This window comes from Leucopleurus acutus (assembly GCF_964270905.1).
Source record: "Leucopleurus acutus genome assembly, chromosome: 10".
Taxonomy (NCBI): domain Eukaryota; kingdom Metazoa; phylum Chordata; class Mammalia; order Artiodactyla; family Delphinidae; genus Leucopleurus; species Leucopleurus acutus.
Window position 1 is genome coordinate 17,039,241 of NC_139153.1, and position 25,051 is coordinate 17,064,291.

General features: G+C 39.0%; 1 protein-coding gene across 1 annotated transcript in view; it reads left to right on the top strand.

Annotated features, from left to right (window-relative positions):
• The window catches only part of CNTN3 (contactin 3), a gene marked incomplete at its 3' end in the record, with an annotated part of 239,450 nt that overhangs the window by 150,614 nt on the left and 63,785 nt on the right, over positions 1–25,051 (top strand). The window lies entirely within an intron of this gene.

A 25,051-nucleotide genomic window follows, 5' to 3' on the forward strand; every position in this document is an offset into this window, starting at 1 on the left:
CAGTCCCAAAGATTTTTTTGTGCGTTGGTTATGACAACACAATCTGCTCTCCCTCAGATATTTTATGGGAGACACCTCCGTTAAAAGGCAGCCACAGCAGGAGGACAAGGCCAGGTTGTCAGCTGAGTGGTTACAAAACACAATCCAACTAAGTGCTAGGCGGCACAGAATAGATTTCTGGAACAGGAAATTAATTAGTGATTTGGAGTTTAGTTGTTGAAGCCAGTTTAAACAATTATAGGCACAAACTAGTTAATTTTGGCTGTGATGGAAGTTAAGCGTTCGTGTATAACTGGTGACTTTTTGTTGTCAAAAACATTTTAGAGTTTTAATTGTATGCATAAATTAAATAGTGATTATGTTCCGAGGACTTAAATGCTTTGCAAAATAATAAACCCACTTGTCCTCACAGTAGTGCCTAGAGGTTTTTAATCTTAATTTTAATTTTAAAAGGGGATAAAAGATTAAGAAATTTAGCTAAAGGCACACAGGAGAGATTTACTCCCACTTTAGAGAGTGATGGGACAATGCAGGGAAAAAGTTTAAATTCTAGAATCTCACCTGGTATTTTGACTTGGCCACTTGCTACCTTGGTATCATTAGGTCAGTTATGTAACGCCTCTGAACACTAATTTCCTCATCTATAAAACAGAAAGAATAATTGCCACCTTATACAGTTGCTATAAAGTAAGCCTTTACCATGATGTCTGATATCTGTAGATCCGCTGATCAGGAAAATGAGGTTATGTTACAGATAAAAAGTTGGAAGTAACAGTGGCTGAAAGAGATAGAATTTGTTGGTTGGTTGGTTGGGCAGTTCATTGACTGGCTGGTCTCTTAGAAGGTAGGCAGTTAAGACTACCTGGAATCCACAGTCATCAGAGATGCACGCCCCTTTTATCTTGCTGCTCTACCATCCTCACATCAGGAACCAGGACGGCTGCTGGGACATCAGCCTCCCAAGACATCCTTCCCAATGTCATCCCAGTGTCATCCCCCAATGACAGGAAGGAGGAAGGTAGAAATCAAGATACATTTACTCCCTTTTAAGAATCTTCCCAGAAGCCCCATCCAATAATTTTCCTTATGCCTTACTGGTCAGAAATTAGTTCCCTGGCCAAACTTAGCTGCAGAAGAGGCTGGGAAATGCAGATTTCTTTCCTGGGTGGGAGTGTGCCCAATGAGAAATTGGGATTATGTTTTAAGAAGAAAGGGGGGAAGTGGTGGTTACTCCAACCATGTCTTATGTTCATAAAAGTTATTTCTCTGACCCTTTCAAGCTTACTGACCCTGTACTTTGTATTATTTCTAACATCTCCCCAATGAATAAGGAAACTGTCAGGTATAAAACTAAGGTTAAAAGAGGAAACACGTTTAAGAGAAGGCTCCATAGTGCTGCAGTCTTTCCTAGGTATCTTAGTTCGAGCTTTTATAACATAATACCGTAAACTGGCTGGCTTGAACAGTGGAAATTTACTTCTCACGGTTCTGAAGGATGGAAGCCAGAATCAGGGTGCCAGCATGGTTGAATTCTGGTAAGGACAGCTGCCTTCTCCTTATATCCTCAGCAAAGCAGAAAGGGAGCCAGAGAGCTCTCTGAGGTCTCGTCTATAAGGACAGTAATCCCATTCATGAAGGCTCTACCGTCACGGTCTAATCACCTCCTAAAGGCCCTGCCTTCAGATACCATCACATTGGATATTAGGATTTAACATATAAATTTTGGGGAAACCCCAATATTCAGTACATGGCACTAGGTCTGGTGGTTTGGATTTTGCTTTTATCTCTTTGGACAGCAAAAGCACTGATATGCCAGGGCCTTGATGCTTAGGGGAAAAGCTGCTAGAAGCAATTATGGAACAAGTTGCAGAGTTGAATCTACTCCAAGTTCATGTGAAATCAGAGTGGGTCTCAACCATCACTTGGCAACAAAAGCGCCATGTCCATCCCTCTCGGTCTGCAGGCTTAAGCCAAATTGGGGAAGCACTTTAAATGATAGATTTATTGTGGTTGTACAGTCATGGGCTGTTCCAACATAAAGCATGCAGACTCAAATCTCATCTTGGGGACAAATGAATTCATTGATGCATTTGAAAATATAAGAGAAGGCAAAAATTTTTGATGGGATATTTATGGCAAGATTTTAAATCTATAAAATTTTTACTTAGTTTTTTTTCTTGTGTTTCGGTTTTTGTTTTGTTTATTTGGGGTTTTTTTGGTGGATCAGCATGGGTTTGTCAGTGAATAAGACACGATAAATAGGAACGCTTTCTCTAGCCTAGCATATGGGCTGTTGACAAATGCACTTTTGATTAAGCCTATATATACATACATATATATATATATATAGTATGATATAAACATAGATATCTATGTATTTATATAGATATATAGTATCATTCAAAGCCTGCATCAGAACAAAAATTCAAGGATTAAATGTCTTTTAAAAATTATATAAATTGATAAATATGTCTACTATGTAAACCACACAATATGTTTGAATAATTATAATCTATCTAGTTTGAAAGTTTTTATATCAGCACAGTTACAGTTTTGAATCTTGCATCAGACATAGTAATGTAGATCTAAGTGAGCGAGACGCCTGAATTACAGAAAGGTTTTGAAGAAATCAGTTAGTGCTTTCAAGTAGAGAGAGCATTTCAAGCTAAGGCAATAAAGGGATTACTTCCCAACAGAGGTCTTAGTAAAGCTTCTGTGAATAGATAACAAGGGCTTATAATGCACATAGTGATTCCTGAGCTCTTAAAATTAAGTGCTCATTCATTCATTTGAAAATATTTTGAATACCTACTATGTGCTAGGCACTAGGTATTTAATTTTCACCAGAGAAGTTAATCCCATTATTTGTAGATTTTCAGAGTATCAGGCAGGTAACACAGGACCTTTATAATAAAACTCAATTGACAAAATACAGAATGTTCGGTGATTACCTGAGGAGGCCCCATCTCCAATTTAGGGTGCAGAGCAGGCTTTCTGGAGGATGTAGTGTCTATACCAAGGCTTGAACGATGACTAGGATTCACTGGAGAAGAGTGCTCAAGGTAGGAGGAACAGCCTGTGCAAAGGCACAGAGGCAAGGACAAGAATAGGCATTTGATGTTCAGTGCAACTCGAGTGAAAAGTCACTTAGGCGGGAGGGCTGCAGAGGGAGCGAGGCCATGGAGGTAAGCGAGGATCTTATTGTGAATGACACAGGAAGCCAAATGAAATAGTGTTTGGGCTTTATTTCCTGTGAAAGCAACATAATAAGGTAGCAGTTAAAAGATCAAATTTATTTTTTAAAAATTTATTTTATTGAAATATAGTTGATTTACAATGTGTTAATTTATGCTGTACAGCAAAGTGATTCAGTTATACATATGTATACTTTCTTTTTCATATTCTTTTCCATTATGATTCATCACAGGATACTGAGTATAGTTCCCTGTGCTATACAGTAGGACCTTGTTTATCCATTCTATACATAATAGTTTGCATTTGCTAATCCCAAACTCCCAATCCTTCCCTACCCTACCCACTCTTCCCCTTGGCAACTACAAGTCTGTTCTCTATGTCTGCGAGTCAGCTTCTGTTTCGTAGATAAGTTCATTTGTGTCATATTTTAGATTCCACATATAAGTGATATCATGTGGTATTTGTCTTTTTCTTTCGACTTACTTTGCTTAGTATGATAATCTCTAGGTCCATCCATGTTGCTGCAAATGGCATTATTTCACTTTTTTATGGCCGAGTACTATTCCATTGTATGTATGTAAGTGTGTGTGTGTGTGTGTGTGTGTGTGTGTGTGTGTGTGTGTGTGTGTATGTATCACATCTTCTTTATGAATTCATCTGTCGACGGACATTTAGGTTGCTTCCATGTCTTGCCTGTTGTGAATAGTGCTGCAGTGAACGTTGGGATGCATGTATCTTTTCAAATTATAGTTTTCTCCAGATATGTGTCCTGGAGAAAGATCAAGTTTATGTTTAAAAAAAGTCACAACAGTGGCAGTAGAGAGCATGAATCGCAGCAGTTGGAACTTGAGGCAAGATTCCCAGTTAGCAGCAATTGAGCAGTTTGAACAGGAGAGGATTAGAGCCTAAAATAAAGAAACGGCAATGAGAATGGAGAGAAGTATTGAGGGGTTGTGAAAAAGTTAAATCAGCAGGACAGAGGACTCCATTAAAGATTTGGAGAGAAGATGCTAGTCAAGGCTGAATCCTAAATTTCCAGTTCAGGCATCAGGATCATGGTAGACCTATTTAGTGAGACAGGGAACAATACAGAAGGAGCAGAGGTGAGGGCAAATATGATAAATTCAATTTGAAATTGTTTCAGTTTGAAATGCTTGTTGACAAACCAACTGGCTATATCTGTGTGCTTTTAAAGGTTGACTCTCTAAATCTGGAACTAAGGAGAGCGGCCTGAGCTACAGATAGAAATTTAGGTGTTACGTGTATACAGATGGTAGCTGAAACCATGACAGTGGATAAAAGTTTTTAGGAAGGTACATATCATTAGACAGTAAATCATTAAATTAAAGGAGTGTCTGTATCTTAATTCTGAAGCTTATGGAAATTTAAATGTAATTCAAGGATGCCTGTTTTTACAATATCATTTAAATGACTAACAGTCACAATGTATAAAGCAATTGATATATTAAGTCAGGGTCCAGTTAGGTCACCTGGAATGCAGGTATTCTAAACTTTTAAATTACTAATATTAATTCTGAGTAGTGTTTTTTTTCCTTCTTTTGGTTTGATATTTGTATCATCCAGTACTGAGAAAAACTATTCTGCTTTTCACCCTTCAGAAAGGAGGTTTTCTTTTATAAACAGAAATGCTCTACCCTTTGAGCATCCAATGGTTTTTCACTAAATTTCAACATTTTAGTGCTGTTGGATTCATTCACTTAAATCCACATGTTTTCAAAGGACTTGAAATAAAACAGGAAGTTTTGTCTCCTTCAAGCCAAGGAAAATTCTAAAAGACCCTGGAGAATGTGAATGGGCTTGGGATGCAAGAAGAAATAGCCACAGCTGGCATATTTTAAAGAATGTTTAGCTTTTCTGTTTCACTTAGTGGTACTTAAAACACATTAGCCAATTATCTTTAAAAACGGGGCTTTCACTTGAATGCTATTGCTTATAATAGTAAATATTTTCTTACAATGGCCTCAATTCAGAAGAGAGTTAAAAAATGGCCCATTATTTCTAATTAAACACATTAAAATTGTTTCAAAGGTTCTAGGCAGCATTTAATACTATAGAAATTTAAATGCTTTTTAAAGAAAGAAAGAAAGATTTTCCCCAAATATTAATAGCCATAATCCAGACAGTGTTTTTTAAAATGTATTAACCAGTTTCAATGTATTTTTTGCATGTAGTTAGAAGCTGACTTTAAAAGACAGTGAGCTTGGTATATGCTGTATGATTCCGTTTATACGACAGACTGGAAAAAGGCATGCTTTACAGACAAAAAGCAGTGATCACTGCTTGTCAGGGGCTGGGAGTGGGTGGAGAGATTGACTATTTTGGGGCATGGGAGAATTTTGGGGGGTGCGGGAATTGTTTTAGATCTTGATTATGACAGTCGTTACATGTCTACATTCATTTGTTAAAACTCACAGAACTGTACAGCAAAAAAGGTGGATTATTTTCTCTATAAATTATACCTTAATTTTTTTTTTTTTTTTTTTTTTTTTGCGGTACGCGGGCCTCTCACTGTTGTGGCCTCTCCCGTTGCGGAGCACAGGCTTCGGACGCGCAGGCTCAGCGGCCATGGCTCACAGGCCCAGCCGCTCCGCGGCATGTGGGATCCTCCCAGACCGGGGCACGAACCCGTGTCCCCTGCATCGGCAGGCGGACTCCCAACCACTGCACCACCAGGGAAGCCCTATACCTTAATTTTTTAAACAAAATTTTGCATGCAGTTTTACAGTCATCTCATCCTGATTTCATGAGTGGCTTCGCATAGGAGTTTCAAAGCTCAAGAAATGCCCCCAACTGGTCATTTTGGCCCTTTTGTGAAACACTGAGTAGTTGGATGACGTTACTTCGAAGTAGAATCTAAACTTTTGCTGGTAAACAGGATAATTCCATCAGAGCGAGAACCACTTGGCATTTCTGCCATCGCTACTACTAGTCGCCACAGTCTTGCTTTGTAAAGATGTGTCTGGGGACTCTGTTACTATCCAGCGAATCTGTTAGATAGTATTTCCCTTGGCTTGAGCTCTTAGATGACGAAAAAGAGCTCATTTGCCAGGTCGTTTCTATCTCCATTCCCTCCGCATTTCCTCACATTTCTTGGCTTCTCTGTCTCTTATCACAGTGGAGTGGATTTTTCTTCATGCTGTTCAGAATACTGCTCTCTCTCTGCCTGCCTATTGCTCCTTTCACCAGACAGCCATCTGGGTTATCTTCCCCATCACCCTTTGTCTCCCCATCTCAACAGCTGTCCCCTCACAACCATCAGAGAGGTAATGAAGCCCAGAGAGTATCAGTTCATCTACCCTTGGGTACACAGCCAAGATCTCAGCCAGTCCTCTGCTTCTGTACGCTTAACTCCAGATTGATCTCTCCCTGGTAAATTTACAAGAACAAAGGAGAATTTTATTTAACACATGTGATGTTGCCTCCTATCAGAACCTGGATGTTAGTTGTATCGAGGTTGATGTCCTTGCTTCCTGTCTGCAGGGAAGGTACTCAGGCTGTCCACCAGTTTGTCTTATCTTTATTCAGCACTGGGGACAGTGCCCAGCACTGGGAATACAGCCCTCAAGGAGCCCACACATTCTTTTAGGATGTGGAAAATTTACCCATCAGTTATTCTGGGAGAGACTGTATAATTAAAGTGACCGTATATAATTTATTCTACAATCTGGGACATTTTGAAAGAGAAAGGGGACCCTGTTAGTAATTCCCACCAAGACAACACACAGAAACCAAGGTTGGCCCGAGGAAACAGGACATTGCCACCCTGTCTCTCATGGGGTGTCTATAAGCCAGAAGAAGCACAGAGAAGAGATGCTGTCTCAGCCAGCATCTTGGGGCAGTGGACAGGCAGTTCCATACAGAGAGGTGTCTCGAAGGAAGTGATGTAGCTCTATTTTGAAGGATCTGTGAAACCAAGGAAAGCAAAAAAGTAGGGAAAACACCATTTGAACAAAATGATTGCATAGACAGGAGGTGAAACCGGTTATGTATTGCGATTGTGTCCAAGGTAAAGTTCACATGTGATCAGGTAAATAAGAAAGCCTAAGCTGAGTTCCTTCCCAGATAGAGAACCATCTCTCTCCTTCAGAGGAGGTGAACATCGAAGGAAGATAATTTTTTTTGAAGGCGAGATTGAGATGCCTGGGTAAATATGCAAGAGTCTCAGAGAATAGAGAACAGTCTCCTTCTGTCTCTCTGTTTCCCAACCCATATTTCCATTTCTCTCATGCTTCCAGCTGGAAAGAGAAGAGGAAACGGTGCATTTGCCCCATAACTCCCACACCCTATGAGAAGATTAAGCTAGTATTTGAGAGTGAAGATAATCAAGAGAGGAGTTAATGCAACCCAAGACTTTGGGTTTGGAATGCAACTCATGGGAAGGGTTTGAAATGGGACTCATGGGAAGGGATCATAGTCACTTCCTCTCCTCTATTCCCCATTCTCCAGCCACCAACAGTGACCTACAGGTCTTCTCCTCTTAACCACAGGCAGCTTAATTTTCTGCATATTTGTATCATTACTTACATGCATTATTTATGCATGATTGACATGCAGTATACTAATCACTATGCACATTATTCACCGTGTCAGATGAAGTAAAATGTAAGTTTTATTTGCTGCTTGATTTAATTTTAGTACTTGGTAAGAGCAGAGCGTCGAAGTCGAAAAGACGTGGGTCAAATCATACCACCTGTGTGATATTAGGCAGGTTACTTAACCCCCGAGCCTTGGTTTCCTTACTTTGTGCAACAGGGCCAGAAATTCTTACTTTGGAGGGTCAGTTGGTCTGTTAGGTGGCATTTGCTTGGTGGCATGGCCAACTCTGAGCAAGAGGTTGGCTAAAAAAACCCTGATCTCCCCTGACAGGCAGAGAAAGGACAAATTACTTCCAACTCTGCCCAGCCCCATTTCTCTCACATTCATTCCTTCTTTTTCTCAGGAGACTCAAGTTGCAATGATAAAAATAATAAAGTATGTGAAACATCTACTCTGGTGGCTTCTATATAGGCTCTCAAAAAAAGGGACCTGCTACTGTTGATACAGTTTTTTGGGGTTTTTTTTGCGGTACGTGGGCCTCTCACTGTTGTGGCCTCTCCTGTTGCGGAGCACAGGCTCCGGACGCACAGGCTCAGCGGCCATGGCTCACGGGGCCAGCCACTCCGTGGCATGTGGGATCTTCCCTGACCAGGGCACGAACCCATGACCCCTGCATCGGCAGGCGGACTCTCAACCACTGCACCACCAGGGAAGCCCGATACAGTTTTTTTAAATTTATTTTATTGAAGTATAGTTGATTTACGATGTAATAATTTCCACTGTACAGAAAAGTGATTGTTATAGAAAAAATATACAATCTTTTTCATATTCTTTTCCATTATGATTTATCCCAGGATATTGAATATAGTTCCCTGTGCTATACAGTAGCACCTTGTTCTTTATGCATTCTATATATAATAGTTTGCAGCTACTAATCCCCAAATCTACAGTTTTTAATATTATTTTTTTTTCATCGTGTTTCTCAGATACGTTAAGAGTAACAAGACTGGGTTAAGAGAAAGGTGAGTAAAGACCTTTCTTTTTTACAACAGCGAGATTAGTTTTACCTTATTTAACCATGAATAAATTCTACCCAAATGCTATTAAAGAATTTACAGCTGTGAAATGGTTTCTAAAATTATATCAACTAAATTTTGCAGATGACCATGTGGTTCTTAAATCCATATTTTAAATTTGATTTTTATGGATTATAAAAGTTAGGGCCCCTTTAAAAATATTTTGTCAGTTTTATGATTTTGGTAGGGGAAAGCAGGTTAGTGAATTCCAATGCTAGGCATTGGAATCTACTTCCAGCCAGTTCTGTGTTAGAACTGGGTACATGAATTCATAACCGTGCTCAGCATAGATGTTTTATTTACTGGGTGTGTCCCTCCATACCGCATCCATTTGGTCATATAGAATTTCTCACTCAAGCCCCCAAATCCCACATGCATTTTCCTACGGCTCAGTCAATGTTCTATATCTCTGCTTTCACTGAAAATTCAAAGAAAAAATATTTTATTGAGGACCCCTGTCATATCATAACCTACTACCATTGCACTTTTTCTCGTAATAATGTTTAAGACAGGAAAAAGCAGGAGACTTCTCTCAAAATAAGAATATTGACTCCTTTAACATTATCAAGAGTGCCTCCCATTGCCTTCTGAGTAATTCTTAAAAAGAAAGGAGGACAAAACAGAATTCTCATTGCACCCTGCATTTATCCTCCTGTGATTTACTCTGGCTGTCTTTTCTTGTCTTTCTTGCAAACCCCTGCTTATCACTCAAGGCCCAGCTTAATGTTACTCACCATGAGAAGCCTTTCCCAAGGCCAATAGGTGAGATTAATTGCACTTTCTTCTGCTTTATCCTTGTGGTTTCTTTAGGCCCAACTATGTCATTTAACACAGTGTATTGTGGCTGTTTGTGCAGAAGGCCATCTCACCTGGATTCTCACCTTCTCTATCTTGGTAGACTTGGTCACTGTTCCATATATGTTTATTCATTTCAACATTCATTTACTCATCAAATATTTATTCAGCACCTACTGTTCCCACTAACTATTGCTGCATAATAAATCACCCTAAAATTTAACGGTGTAAAACGGCAGTCGCTTTATTATAGCTCGCCGTTTCCATGGGTCAGGAATTGGGGAAAGGCTTGGCTCGGCAGTGTTTGTTCGGAGTGTCTCACGTGGTTGCAGTCAGGCTTGTGCTGGAGCTGGAGCTGCTGGGGGCTGGCCGTGCACTGCTTTCTCTCTGGCAGGCCCATAGCCTCTCCATGTGGTCTCTCCACGTGGGCTAGTTTGGGTTCCCTCAAAACATGGTGACCTCACGGGGAGTTGAAATGCGTATATGGCAGCTAAAGTCTTCAAGAGCGAATATTCAAGCAAGCAAGGTGGAAGTTGAATAGGCTAGGCTCAGAAGACACAAAACCTTCCTTTCCTTGCATTCCATTGGTTACCAGTGAATCACTGAGCTGACCAGGTTCAGGAGGAGGGGGATTTGACTCCACCTCTTGATGGGAGAGTACTGTAGCAAGATTCTAGGAGAGCATTTGGGATGGGAAATCTTACTGTGGCCACCTTTGGGAAATACAATCTGGCACACCTACCTGGCATGCCTTGTTCCGGGCTCGGAGAAAACCACAGTGAACAGGACAGATATGGTCCCTTCCTTGTGGAACTTGCAGAAGGGAGAGACAGCATATGAATAAGTTAAGAAGATAATTTCTTTAGCCATTAAGGGCAAAAAGTGTATAATCATATAGGGTATTTCAAGAAAGCCCTCCTTAAGGAAGTAACTTCTGGACAGAGAACTAAATAGTAAGAAGCAATGGGTCATGCCAAGAATTGGAAGCTGTGCCTCGCAGGAAGAGGTCCCAACAGAACAAAGGTCTGGAGATGGGAATGAAATTGACTCATTTGAGAATCAGGAGCAAAGCCAGTGTGACTGAAGAATCATGCATAGAAAGGGAGAATAATGAAATGTGAGGTCCCAGAGACAGGCAGAATCCAGAAATGGGGCCTTTGAAGACAGTGATAAAACTGCTGGATTTTATTTTAAATGGAATAAGAAGTCATTGGTGATTTTTAACACAGGGTGTGACGTACTCTGGTTAAAAAAGGTAACTCTGGCTGTAGTGTGGAGAGTGGGTTGAGGAGAGAAAGGGGGAAAGCAATGAATCTGGTTAGGAGGCAACTTGGAGTTGTCAGGGTAAGATGTACTGGAGGCTTGATTTAGGGTAACGGTGGAGGAAATGGAGAAAAGGATATTGTGTGTTTTGAGGTAGAGCTGGATGAATTTGTACCTCAGATACAAAATTTCATACCAGAGCATCAAATTTTATTGATAGTTGTGGTGCACCCCCCGCGCCATTAGATTGAAAGTCTCTAAAGGATAGGGGCTAGTTCTTACTCATACATGTGTTTTTCAAAACACTTAGAGTGTCATAAGTACTCAACAAATACTTGTTGAAGTGAATTTTATTCTTTTTTGGATCGCTTCCCATGTCTTAAAAGTACCTATAATTTTCTTATCTAATTTATTACAGCAATTTCTTAGAAATGTATAAAATTGATTTTTTATAGATTTCTACTTGAGGCTTCCTATTCAGATATGAAAAGTGCTATATTTTAGTTTATTCTTCCCCCTCCCTGAAGCCCTTAATAGAAATAGGGGGGAAATGGATGGAAGAATGGTTGAATGAATGATTAGGTGAGGTGCAATTGCACTTCTGTGAAAAAGGAATAAACATGCGGATTGTTGTTGGTGATGGTTGATGCCTCCCACATAGTTATACTGGAAAGGAGTTATTCATAATTTATGATCTGTTCTGTAAGTTCTAATGAATTGGTACACTGAGTTACATTTCTTACTACCTAACAAATTTAAAAAAAAACCATTTTGTACTTGCACGTGTTTTCCACTTCCTGATATTATCTGTGGTATTTTATAATCCTGTCTTAATGTAGATGTCATTGCTAGAGCAGTTTTTGTTGGCGCACGAGAGCGTTTGACCCTTTGAGAGTCTTGCAATTCTGAAAAAACATCTGTAACTGGGACTGAGTATATAAAATCTGTCTTGTTTTGGGAAAAAATTATTTTCTAACCTTTTACAATCAAATGCTAAAGAAGGAAGCACCTTTAACTTAAAGATTGTATTAGGCACTTAATTTTCTGCAGTATTTATTGATTTACATAAATGGGAAAATCGTAGTTTTTAAGGCTTGATATAAATTATATGTTTTTCTAGTTTAGGCTCTTGAAACACCTTATACCTTACTTAATTTATTATGTATTATTTTCTTATGACTACTCATTTTAATACCTTTATGTCTTCTGGTTTATTTCATTTACTAACATCATGCCTCATTCCAAAAAGAACTTGAGGACAGTTTATTAGAGTACACACAAAATGAACATTGAAGACAAAAAATATGCCAGAGTTCAAATTTCCTAGAATGTAGGTTTCATTAGGACAGAATAAATTCTTACCCGTAAATCCTTTTTGCTTATTGCAGAGCATGGTCCATAGTACATGTTCAGTAAATACTTGTAGAGTGAATATCCGAGGTTAGTGTACCAAACCTATGCCAACAGATCCATTCGCTTAGTTGAGATCCACAATTTTGGCTCAACACTTTTAACAAATGAGCAGAGAAAAATACTGCTAATAACACAATCCACACTGTCTGTAAGATTGAATGAAGCCATTTGATAAGGAGATATGCAATTCTTCCTAGGCAAAAGTATGCAAATGGATATGTCCAAATTCCATGGATATGTCCAAATTCCATGGATTGTGATGGAGAGAACATGGAGTAATATATAAGTTAATGTCCTTAAAATGAAATATGAATTTTAATTTTTTTTTCTTTCTCATAATCCAAGGGTAACTTTGAGTTTTAAGACTTAAGACGCTTGGGCTTCCCTGGTGGCGCAGTGGTTGAGAGTCCGCCTGCCGATGCAGGGGACGCGGGTTCGTGCCCCGGTCCGGGGAGATCCCACATGCCACGGAGCGGCTGGGCTCGTGAGCCATGGCCGCTGAGCCTGTGCGTCTGGAGCCTGTGCTGTGCAACAGGAGAGGCCACAGCAGTGAGAGGCCCGCGTACCGCAAAACACACACACACACACACACACACACAAAAGACTTAAGACGCTTGAGGAATAGATAGACACTGTTTTTCAGCTAATCTTACATGAATATTATTTCTCACATGTATGGTTTAATAAGCATGTAAATAGAAATTATTTCAAGGTTATTTTCAGCGTCAAGAATCTGAGGTAAAGAGAAGGTGCTGCTGTGAAAATACAGAGTCAAATGCTTAAAGAGTCAACTGAACTAGTGTTAAAGCTTATATCATCTTATTAGAGGTGTGATGGCTCACCAGACCCTGTGTCAGAATAGATGATGGCGATTAAACTCTGCATGGAAGAGGGACAACAAAGTTCAGGTTATTGGGGCTGAGATTTTTCTCAGAAAACCTTGGGACCCACTCCAGTGTGTGGATACACGTCTGAGCTAAGACTCTAGCTTCTTGAGCTATGCAATATTCCCTCTCTCTTTCTGTGCAAGATAATTTTTAAGGAGCCAGTCATCAAATGTACACAGTCATATAAATAGAAAATCTCAATAAAGCACATCTTAAAAGATTCACACTAAAGCATCCAAGACAAAGAGATTCCAGTGCACTCCTGTGTCATTGGATGAGTTGAACTGCTAGCAGGAGTCGCTAACCTGATGTCCACAGAAGCTTAGACAATTCATCCTGAATCGTATCAGATCTTTTGTTATTGTTATGGTTGTATATGTGTTTATCTGTTCCGCCGAGAGAGTCCTCAGATTTTTCAAATATTCAAAGAACTTTGTGTCCCAGAAAGGTTAGAAACACTGCATAAGGTTGTAACTGAGTCACTTAAATATTGATGGACATCTATAAAAGAGGATGACCTTGGAATTGAAATAGTGGGGCTAAAACCATTTCATCTTGCAAGAGCCCAACATCAGGGTATGTGTTTGGGGGGCCATTCTTGATTTGTGATAGAACCTTGTAGAAAATTGTATAGAAAATTGTCTCAGAACCCTTCATATTCATTAAGACAACAAATATTTATTGAACAAATACTATGTGTGTGTCGCCAACTATTAGTAACTTGTATTTTTTAGGGATTTGCGCACTCTAGCTAAGAATTAATACAAGAATATTGAACAAAATTGTTAGATTAGCTGTAGAAACTGACTTAGGAATGGACAGGAACTAGTTGGCTCCAGGAATCCTGGATTGCCCCATCTTGTCAGGGCAAGTGCTGGAATGAATAAACTAATCATTATTTTCATCCTTGTGTCTCAAATCAAAGTCTGCAGAGGGAGAGCCCAAAGGACGTAGCCTAGATGACTGTTTTTCAAAGTGTGGTCCTCATATCGGCAGCACCAGAATCACCTGGGAACTTATTAGAAATGTAAGTTCCGGGGCCCTGTCCCACACCTTATCTGGTGGTGGGCCCAGCAGTGGGTATTTGAAGGACTGAGTCCTCCAGGCGAATGGTGCATAGTAAAGTTTGAGAAACGTTGCCTTGTGTCCGGTGTTTCCCCCTTGGCTAGGATAGGATGGGGCCCATGACTGGTTCCTACTAAGACTGCATACAATAGTGGAAGAGAATTCTCCAAAGGAAGGTCTGTGTTGGTTCCCAAAGAAAGGGGAATGGATTCTGGGCAGCCAAAAAGTATCCAGCACCTTCTACATCCCTTGAAACAATGAAATTTCCCTTTTGCGTACAAGGTATCTTGCTTCTAGCATTATTGTTGGAGGTGAGCTCCATTCCAGGACTGCTAGTCTCTAGGGGGAAGGACACCCATTTGGGTAACACTTGTGTCTCTCTTCAACCCTTCCCCAGAGAAAGTGTCTGACTCCTGAAATTGGGTGGAAGACCTTGACATTGTAGCTCAGACGTCTTCCTTCTTTCTCTTTGGTGTCTGCCTGCCTGTAGAGAATGAATGTATTCTGCTGTTCTGTTTACCATACAGGAAGGGAGCTTGCCCTTACAGGGAGGGCCTGGGCTCGTCTGCATGTGCCAGGAAGCTTAGGCCTGCCTAATTCTGGAATGAAGTGTCAGGAAACCATAGCTGCTCACTTAAGCAGTTTTGCGTCAGCTTTCTCTGTATTACAGCTGACGTCTTGATTTGCATTGCTTTGACTCATGAATCTCTCAGGCAAAGAAGAATAGTGTGGAGTGTGAGGCCCCTTTGAATCTTATTAAGTATTCTTTACGAGTTTATCTTTGAATACATGAGCCATCAGAGAACTGTTGATTTGTCATGTTTGTTTGTTTTACTAACTCATCTGAGCATTTATAATTTTTGCAGATCCTCTGTTGTATGAGGATTTAAATGTTTCAAATGGACTGTTGCCTGGGCCTCACGAATTACTTAGATGAATAGTTTTATTTAATCATTCAAACTGGAAATCTTATTTTAGAGGCATTTTGTTCTATAGTTGTGAGTCCATTTTAGGAGGAAAAAAACTGTTGGGTCTCTGTCATAATAAATTTAGCTCCAAATATATTTGTTACGATAGATGTACATTTGGAAAGGTTTTATACGTGTAATGAAAATGTTCCTTTATTGTTGGTTCTCTTCTTATAAATATGAGGAAGTATTAATTAATGTGAAAAATGTATATTTATCTTGTCTACAGCGTGGAGCCACACCCTGTTTCTCTAGGACTTCAGGTGCCTGTTCTGTGTAACATGTGTAGCAACAAAGTAACACAGCTGCATATTATTAGCCTGGTGCTTCCTCAAAGAAAGGATAATTAACTGCTGAATCTTCTCTACTCTGCCTGTCTTTTCCTTGGAGACTTTCTAACCAATAAATCACTAAACTGACACTGTTTAATTCATAAGATGAAAGCTCAACACGGTATAACTAAAAGAATGAAAATGCTAATATTATTTTCCTAAATACTATTTGTAGGTTATCTTTGGACTCAAGGGGGAGATGTTATTTACCAAGCATATGGAAATGAGATCGGTTGTAAAGGAAAATATACACTATATGCTCTTAGTCTCTGGCGTTTATTTTCTCATGCGTTTTCATCAATTTATATTTGATTTTCTTAACTGTCATTATTTATCCTGTCATATATGCATTGTGAGTACTTTTCTCTTGTAGCTAATTTTAAACATCCGTCTCTTACAATATGTACTAACAAAGTGAAGTCCAAAATAGCCTTGTTATTTTCTATAGAACAGTTTAATCATTACAATCTCATGTGATCTCATCTCCACTGAGATGAGCTTCCTGAGAAAATGTAGAGATGCAGTGTGTTTGTTAAAATTCAAGTTGAATAAAGTACTGTAATATTCAGAAAATAGGCAGGGGGAAAAGAATGTTTTCAGAAATCCTGCCTTGCGTGCATAGTACTCCATACCTTTCTCATTCTAAAACACAGTGTCTTATTATGGGTGCTTAAATGTCATCATACAGTATAGGTCAACGTTGCCTAGACAACAGTCTACTTTCAGAGCAAACAGGGTTTTTAACAGTCATACATTCAATTCCATCAGTGAACTACAGCATGGACCATTAGACCAGCTTAGAGCAATTAAGTTTACTTATCCCAAACTAACCACAGGCTGCGTGAAGTTAAGTGAAATAACCTCTTTTCCTACAAAAGGAGAAAACCAATAAAAGGGTACATAAAAAGGTATATTATAAAACTGATCGAGGAGTTAAAATGCCACAGTGATTAAAATTGCACATATCTCAAAGCAGCCTGGAGTACCACATTTCTGAATATTAATCTCATAAATCTTCATTTAACTTTTTGTGCCAAGACTAGAGTTACTCATGGTTATCTACATTTTCAGCTCTACCCATTTGCAGAAAAACGTGTTCCCAGAAAGCTCAGAAAGCAATTTCATTTATAGTGAAGTGGTATAAAATTTTCACTTCGGATCTCTGTAGGGAAGCATGGGTTATTGAAGGTTTTCTGTTGAGAAGCAATTACTCCATCCATTTACTCAATATTGTTTATTTTTATGTTGTGTGAAACGCCCTGTGGGCCTCTTAGAACTTCCTGGAAGAACCAATTGAGGAGGAAGATATCCAATTAGCTCAAAATTTTACAATGTACAGAGTTTCCCTTCTTTGAGAGTCAGTATGTTTGTTTTGGACTCTGTGTGTGACTCCCGAGTCGTTAGCCTTGCTTTTGAAATGTTTCTTATCTCGTCGTAGTCATGAGGCTAGGCCTGCTCATTTAGAGTTATTAAACCTCCTACACTAAAGGATTTCTAGTTCTTCCATCATTGCTAATAGTTCTATATTTGTAATGAAAGGTTGACTGTTAACACAAGTTCATAGCTTGGGAAGATACCTGAAATTGCCCGTCTCTGCTCTGTGGTACCCAAATCAGAAGCTCTAAGCTTAAGTTGAATATTTGTTCAGTCAACAAGAGACATCATTACTTTGTTTTATTGCTTACTAATCTCAGAAGTGGTTGATTGCCCAGCCTCCTGGAGCTTTCACTTCTATTTCCACCCTCTATCTCAGAACAGATAAGGTTGCCTCACCGTTTGAATGTCTTCAAGACCTTCTGATAACCATCTTTCTGATATCAGCTTGCTTTCTTTACATGGGAAAATCTCTAGCAAATCCGCACTTTCTTTTTAAAGCAACGGTAGGTAAAATTTACTGAGCAGTGCTGTGGATCAAGGACTATGTTCTTTGGGGATCTTGGCCAAAAATTTGACAAGTAGGATTAGCAGTCAGAATGGGTCAGGAGCATTGCCTTTGTTTATACTCATTCCTTCCACCTCTGAGACTTTTCTCAACAAGTTTTCTCTCTCATTCTCTTTCCTCCCTCCCTTGTTTCTCCTGTGCTTCCCTTATTTTCAGTCCCTTGCCCTTTATTGATATCTTCCTTAATAGTACAAGTGCATTTTCAGTCCTCTTATCCTAGGAGTTGTTCAATTCTCTTCATCCAGCCCTCTACTGCTTCATCTTTCTTTGTTCCACATATATGTTTATGCACATATGTATAGATGTGTGTGTATATATATACACACACAGACATTTATATAGAGAACATATATACGTATGTGCATATGTATATAAATATATGTGTGAGTAAAAGTCTGCACGCTTTCTGAATTTACTTCCTTGTAATTTGTAAAGTTCTCAGTGCCTTGCAACCTGCCATCACTAATCCCATCTCTTCTACAGTGACTCTTTAAAGGCATACAGTCACTTATTCATTCAACAGGCATTATTTTTGGGCATCTCCTCTGTGCCAGGAATAGTTCAAGGCTCTAGGAATGCAGTGGTGAGTAATCCAGACACTATTCACTCTCCCTGCTTCAAGAGACCTTACTGTCTCTGAGCTTACAGGAGGAGAAAAATATTAGTCAAATAAGCACACAGGTATATACTTGGCCAGTTGCCAAATGCTATGACCAAAGCACAGATGATTAATAATCGGTACAGGAAGATGTAATCCAGTGCATGGGTTCAGGGAAGTGACCAAAATCTGAAGGTTGAGTATACATTTATCAGACATAAGAAACAGGTTTTATAAAGGCCCCAAGACAAGAAGAGCATAAAAGCAATTAAAAGAAGGTTTGTGACACTGGAGAAGAGCAAAGGGTAGAATTCACGAGGCCTTATGTAGTTAGAGGGGCGGGGTCCTGATGGGAGGGTATGGCTAAGGCTTCGTCCTTCAGGCAGTGGGATGCTAGGGAAAGGGGTCTAAGCCTGGGTTGGGCAGGAGGGAGTAAGGCAGGGTTAGTGATCAGATTTCTATTTCCCTAGCTTACTCCCATGTTTCTCAAAAGAGTCTTCATTTCCAAAGCTTTCATTCATGTGTACCTCCCTGCAGGCTTTCCTCTTTCAGTTATTGCACACTGTTTAAGAAAATCTCTGCTCTATGACAAGATATAAAGTAATTTTTTTTTGATCGTCTCTTTGCAAAAAGTGATCAGATTACACTTCACACCCAACAAAGTGGCCAGGATTTCATGAAGGAAATCAGACATAGCACCTTTTTTAAAGCTTCTTAGGAAAGTTCTTGGAATTTTTAACCCTTCAGTGTAGTTCCTCAAATTGAAATATAGTGCTATGTGTTCCCTAATTAGCTGTCCAGGCCATTGCTCTCAAACCCTTGTATTTGAAATGTATCTTGATATATTAAAAAAATCACATGAGCAACTAACATTCATGGAAAGCTCTACCCAGGATCATAAACAAGTCCCTATTCACCACCTCCAATTCCCCTACAACTTTCTCACCCAAGAAAATATAACCAGGATGCAAGCAAAAGTGAATCACAAGCTATGAAAAATACACACACACATATATACATAAAACATAAAATCCGTATCTTGTGTATTTTTAATACATAAACTTGTCCTAATAATCACATTTTTGGCACACACCTAAAAATCTTACAACCAATGGGGTAATATTTAGAGATTGAGTTAAGATCCTCCGACTCTAGTCTCATGTCCTCAGCATCTTTCCTGTCCGCTCTACTGTATCACCCAGAATTGGGAGGCATTTATTGTGGGTTTACACATACCATGCCATGCTGACGCTGGAGTTGCAAACCTTCTAAGAAGTTTACCATCCATTTGGATAGATACTAAACTCATGTATCAAAGCTGTGAACCATAAAAGATAAAAGGCATTCTAAGTATTAAATGCATGGTATGGATAGTAAAGAATATAGGGATTCAGAGAAAAGAAGAATAATTCTGGGTAGACTAGATGGGCAGTAAAGATTCATGAATCAGACTAATGACAGGTCAACTCTTTCTCATTCTTCTTTCTCAGTTCAAATGGCACCTTTTCTAAGAGGCTTTTCTGAAGCACTCTCTCATGGGAACACTCCCTAGAGCCATTGCTTTTATGGTATCACCACTTCTGAATACTTCTCAAAAATCTGAACTTATCACATTTACCTATTTCATCATCTACTGTCTGTGCCACTCACTAGACTGTTCTTTCCATGAAGGAGGGGACTTTTTTTTTGAATTTTATTTTATTTATTTTTTTATACAGCAGGTTCCTATTAGTTATGTATTTTATACATATTAGTACATACATGTCAACCCCAATCTCCCAATTCATCCCACCACCACCCTGCCCCCCCACTTTCTCCCCTTGGTGTCCATACGTTTGTTCTCTACATCTGTGCCTCAATTTCTGCCCTGCAGACTGGTTCATCAGTACCATTTTTCTAAGTTCCACATATATGCGTTAATATACGATATTTGTTTTTCTCTTTCTGACTTACTTCACTGTGTATGACACTCTCTAGATCCATCCACGTCTCCACAAATGACCCAATTTCGTTCCTTTTTGTGGCTGAGTAATATTCCATTGTATATATGGACCACATCTCCTTTATCCATTCGTCTGTCGATGGGCATGTAGGTTGCTTTCATGACCTGGCTATTGTAAATAGTGCTGCAGTGAACATTGGGGTGCATGTGTCTTTTTGAATTATAGTTTTCCCTGGGTATATGCCCAGTAGTGGGATTGCTGGGTCATATGGTAATTCTATTTTTCGTTTTTTAAGGAACCTCCATACTGTTCTCCATTGTGGCTGTATCAATTTACATTCCCACCAAGGAAGAGGGTTCCCTTTCCCCCACACCCTCTCCAGCATTTGTTGTTTGTAGATTTTCTGGTGATGCCCATTCTAACTGGTGTGAGGTGACATCTCGCTGTAGTTTTGATTTGTATTTCTCTAATAATTAGTTGAGCTGGTGTGAGGTGACACCTCGCTGTAGTTTTGATTTGCATTTCTCTAATAATTAGTTGAGCAGCTTTTCATGTGCTTCCTGGCCATCTGTCTGTCTTCTTTGGAGAAATGTCTATTTACATTTACAAATGTCTTCTGCCCATTTTTGGATTGGGTTGTTTGTTTTTTTAATATTGAGCTGCATGAGCTGTTTATATATTTTGGAGATTAATCCTTTGTCTGTTGATTTGTTTGCAAATATTTTCTCCCATTCTGAGGGCTGTCTTTTCGTCTTGTTTATGGTTTCCTTTGCTGTGCAAAAGCTTTGAAGTTTCATTAGGTCCCATTTTTTTTATTTTTGTTTTTATTTCCATTACTCTAGGAGGTGGATCAAAAAAGATCTTGCTGTGATTTATGTCAAAGAGTGTTCTTCCTATGTTTTCCTCTAAGAGTTTTAAGTGTCCAGTCTTAAATTTAGGTCTCTACTCCATTTTGAGTTTATTTTTGTGTATGGTGTTAGGGAGTGTTCTAATTTCATTCTTTTACATGTAGCTGTCCAGTTTTCTCAGCACCACTTATTGAAGAGACTGTCTTTTCTCCACTGTATATCCTTGTCTCCTTTGTCATAGATTAGTTGGCCATAGGTGCGTGGGTTTATCTCTGGGCTTTCTATCTTGTTCCATTGATCTATATTTCTGTTTTTGTGCCAGTACCATATTGTCTTGATCACTGTAGCTTTGCAGTGTGGTCTGAAGTCAGGGAGACTGATTCAATCAGCTCCGTTTTTTTCCCTCAAGACTGCTTTGGCTATTCGGGGTCTTTTGTGTCTCCATACAAATTTTAAGATTTTTTGTTCTAGTTCTGTAAAAACTGCCATTGGTAATTTGATAGGGATTGCATTGAATCTGTAGACTGCTTTGGGTAGTATAGTCATTTTCACAATGTTGATTCTTCCAATCCAAGAACATGGTATATCACTCCATCTGTTGGTATCATCTTTTTTTTTGCGGTACGCGGGCCTCTCACTGCTGTGGCCTCTCCCATTGTGGAGCACAGGCTGGCTCTGGACGCACAGGCTCTGCGGCCGTGGCTCATGGGCCCAGCCGCTCTGCGCCATGTGGGATTTTCCCAGACCGGGGCATGAACACACGTCCCCTGCATCGGCAGGTGGACTCTCAACCACTGCGCCACCAGGGAAGCCCTGTTGGTATCATCTTTAATTTCTTTCATCAGTGTCTTACAGTCTTCTGCATACAGGTCTTTTGTCTCCTTAGGTAGGTTTATTCCTAGGTATTTTATTCTTTTTGTTGCAATGGTAAATGGGAATGTTCGCTTAATTTCTCTTTTAGATTTTTCAGCATTAGTGTTATAGGAATGCAAGAGATTTCTGTGCATTAATTTTGTATCCTGCAACTTTACCAAATTCATTGATTAGCTCTAGTAGTTTTCGTGGCAACTTCAGGATTCTCTGTATATAGTATCATGTCATCTGCAAACAGTGACAGTTTTACTTCTTCTTTTCCAATTTGTATTCCTTTTATTTCCTTTTCTTCTCTGATTGCTGTGGCTAGGACTTCCAAAACTACGTTGAATAATAGTGGTGAGAGTGGACATCCTTGTCTTGTTCCTAATCTTAGAGGAAATGCTTTCAGTTTTTCACCATTGAGAATGATGTTTGCTGTGGGTTTGTCGTATATGGCCTTTATTATATTGAGGTAGTTTCCCTCTGTGCCCACTTTCTGGAGAGTTTTTATCATAAATGGGTGTTGAATTTTGTCAAAAGCTTTTTCTGCACCTATTCAGATGATCATATGATTTTTATTCTTCAGTTTGTTCATATGGTGTTTCACATTGATTGATTTGCATATATTGAAGAATCCTTGCATCCCTGGGATAAATCCCACTTGATCATGGTGTATGATCCTTTTAATGTGTTGTTGGATTCTGTTTGCTAGTATTTGGTGAGGATTTTTGCATCTATGTTCATCAGTGATACTGGTCTGTAATTTTCTTTTTTTGTAGTATCTTTGTCTGGTTTTGGTATGAGGGTGATGGTGGCCTCATAGAATGAGTTTGGGACTGTTCCTTCCTCTGCAATTTTTTGGAAGAGTTTGAGGAGGATGGGTGTTACCTCTTCTCTAAATGTTTGATAGAATTCACCTGTGAAGCCATCTTGTCCTGGACTTTTGTTTGTTGGAAGATCTTTAATCACAGTTTCAATTTCATTACTTGTGATTGCTCTGTTCATATTTTCTTCTTCTTCCTGGTTCAGTCTTGGAAGTTTATACCTTTCTAAGAATTTGTCCATTTCTTCCAGGTTGTCCATTTTGTTAGCATAGAGTTGCTTGTAGTAGTCCCTTAGGATGCTTTGTATTTCTGTGGTGTCTGTTGTAACTTCTCCTTTTTCATGTCTAACTTTATTGATTTGAGTCCTCTCTCTCTTTTCTTTGTAAATCTGGCTACTGGTTTATCAATTTTGTTTATCTTCTCAAAGAACCAGCTTTTAATTTTATTGATCTTTACTATTGTTTTCTTTGTTTCCATTTCATTTATTTCAGCTCTGATCTTTATGATTTCTTTCCTTCTGCTAACTTTGGGTTTTGTTTGTTCTTCTTTCTCTAGTTCCTGTAGGTGTAAGGGTAGATTGTCTATTTGAGATTTTTCTTATTTCTTGAGGTAGGATATATAGCTATAAACTTCCCTCTTAGAACTGCTTTTGCTGCATCCCATACGTTTTGGATCATTGTGTTTTCATTGTCATTTGTATCTAGGTATTTTTTGACTTCCTCTTTGATTTCTTCAGTGATCTCTTGGTTATTTAGTAATGTATTGTTTAGCCTCCACGTGTTTGTGTTTTTTATGTTTTTTTTCCCCTGTAATTGACTTCTAATCTCATAGCGTTGTGGTCAGAAAAGATGTTTGATATGATTTCAGTTTTCTTAAATTTACTGAGCCTTGATTTGTGACCCAAGATGTGAACTATCCTGGAGAATGTTCCGTGCACACTTGAGAAGACCATGTAATCTGCTGTTTTTGGATGGAATGTCCTATAAATATCAATTATATCTCTCTGGTTTATTGTATCATTTAAAGCTTGTGTTTCCTTATTAATTTTCTGTTTGGATGATCTGTCCATTGGTGTAAGTGAGGTGTTAAAGTCCCCCACTATTATTGTGTTACCTTCGATTTCCTCTTTTATAGCTGTTAGCAGTTGCCTTATGTATTGAGGTGCTCCTTTGTTGGGTGCATATATATTTATAATTGTTATATCTTCTTCTTGAATTGATCCTTTGATCATTATGTAGTATCCTTCCTTGTCTCTTGTAACATTCTTTATCTTAAAGTCTATTTTATCTGACATGAGTATTGCTACTCCAGCTCTTTTGATTTCCATTTGCATGGAATATCTTTTTCCATCCCCTCAATTTCAGTTTGTATGTGTCCCTAGGTTTGAAGTGGGTCTGTTGTAGACAGCATATATATGGGTCTTGTTTTTGTATCCATTCAGCAAGCTTGTGTCTTTTGGTTGGAGCATTTAATCCATTCACGTTTAAGGTAATTATCGATATGTATGTTCCTATGACCATTTTCTTAATTGTTTTGGGTTTGTTTTTGTAAATCCTTTTCTTCTCTTGTGTTTCCCACTTAGAGAAGTTCCTTTAGCCTTTATTGTAGAGCTGGTTTGGTGGTGCTAAATTCTCTTAGCTTTTGCTTGTGTGTAAAGCTTTTGATTTCTCCATGGAATCTGAATGAGATCCTTGCTGGGTAGAGTAATCTTGGTTGTAGGTTCTTCCCTTTCATCACTGTAAGTATATCATGCCACTCCCTTCTGTCTTGTAGAGTTTCTGCTGAGAAATCAGCTGTTAACCTTACGGGAGTTCCCTTGTATGTTATTTGTCGTTTTTCCCTTGCTGCTTTCAACAATTTTTCTTTGTTCTTAATTTTTGCCAGTTTGGTTACTGTGTGTCTTGACTTGTTTCTCCTTGGGTTTATCCTGTATGGGACTCTCTGTGCTTCCTGGACTTGGGTGGCTATTTCTTTTCCCATGTTAGGGAAGTTTTCGACTATAATCTCTTCAAATATTTTCTCGGGTCCTTTCTCTCTCTCTTCTCCGTCTGGGACCCCTATAATGCGAATGTTGTTGCATTTAATGCTGTCCCAGAGGTCTCTTAGGCTGTCTTCATTTCTTTTCATTCTTTTTTCTTTAGTCTGTTCTGGAGCAGTGAATTCCACCATTCTGTCTTCCAGGTCACTTATCTGTTCTTCTGCCTCAGTTATTCTGCTATTGATTCCTTCTAGTGTAGTTTTCATTTCAGGTATTGTATTGTTCATCTCTGTTTGTTTGTTCTTTAATTCTTCCAGATCTTTGTTTAACATTTCTTGCATTTTCTCGATCTTTGCCTCCATTCGTTTTCTGAGGTCCTGGATCATCTTCACTCTCATTATTCTGAATTCTTTTTCTGGAAGGTTGCCTATCTCCACTTCATTTAGTGTTTTATCTTGTTCCTTCATCTGGTACATAGCCCTCTGCCTTTTCATCTTGTCTGTGTTTCTGTG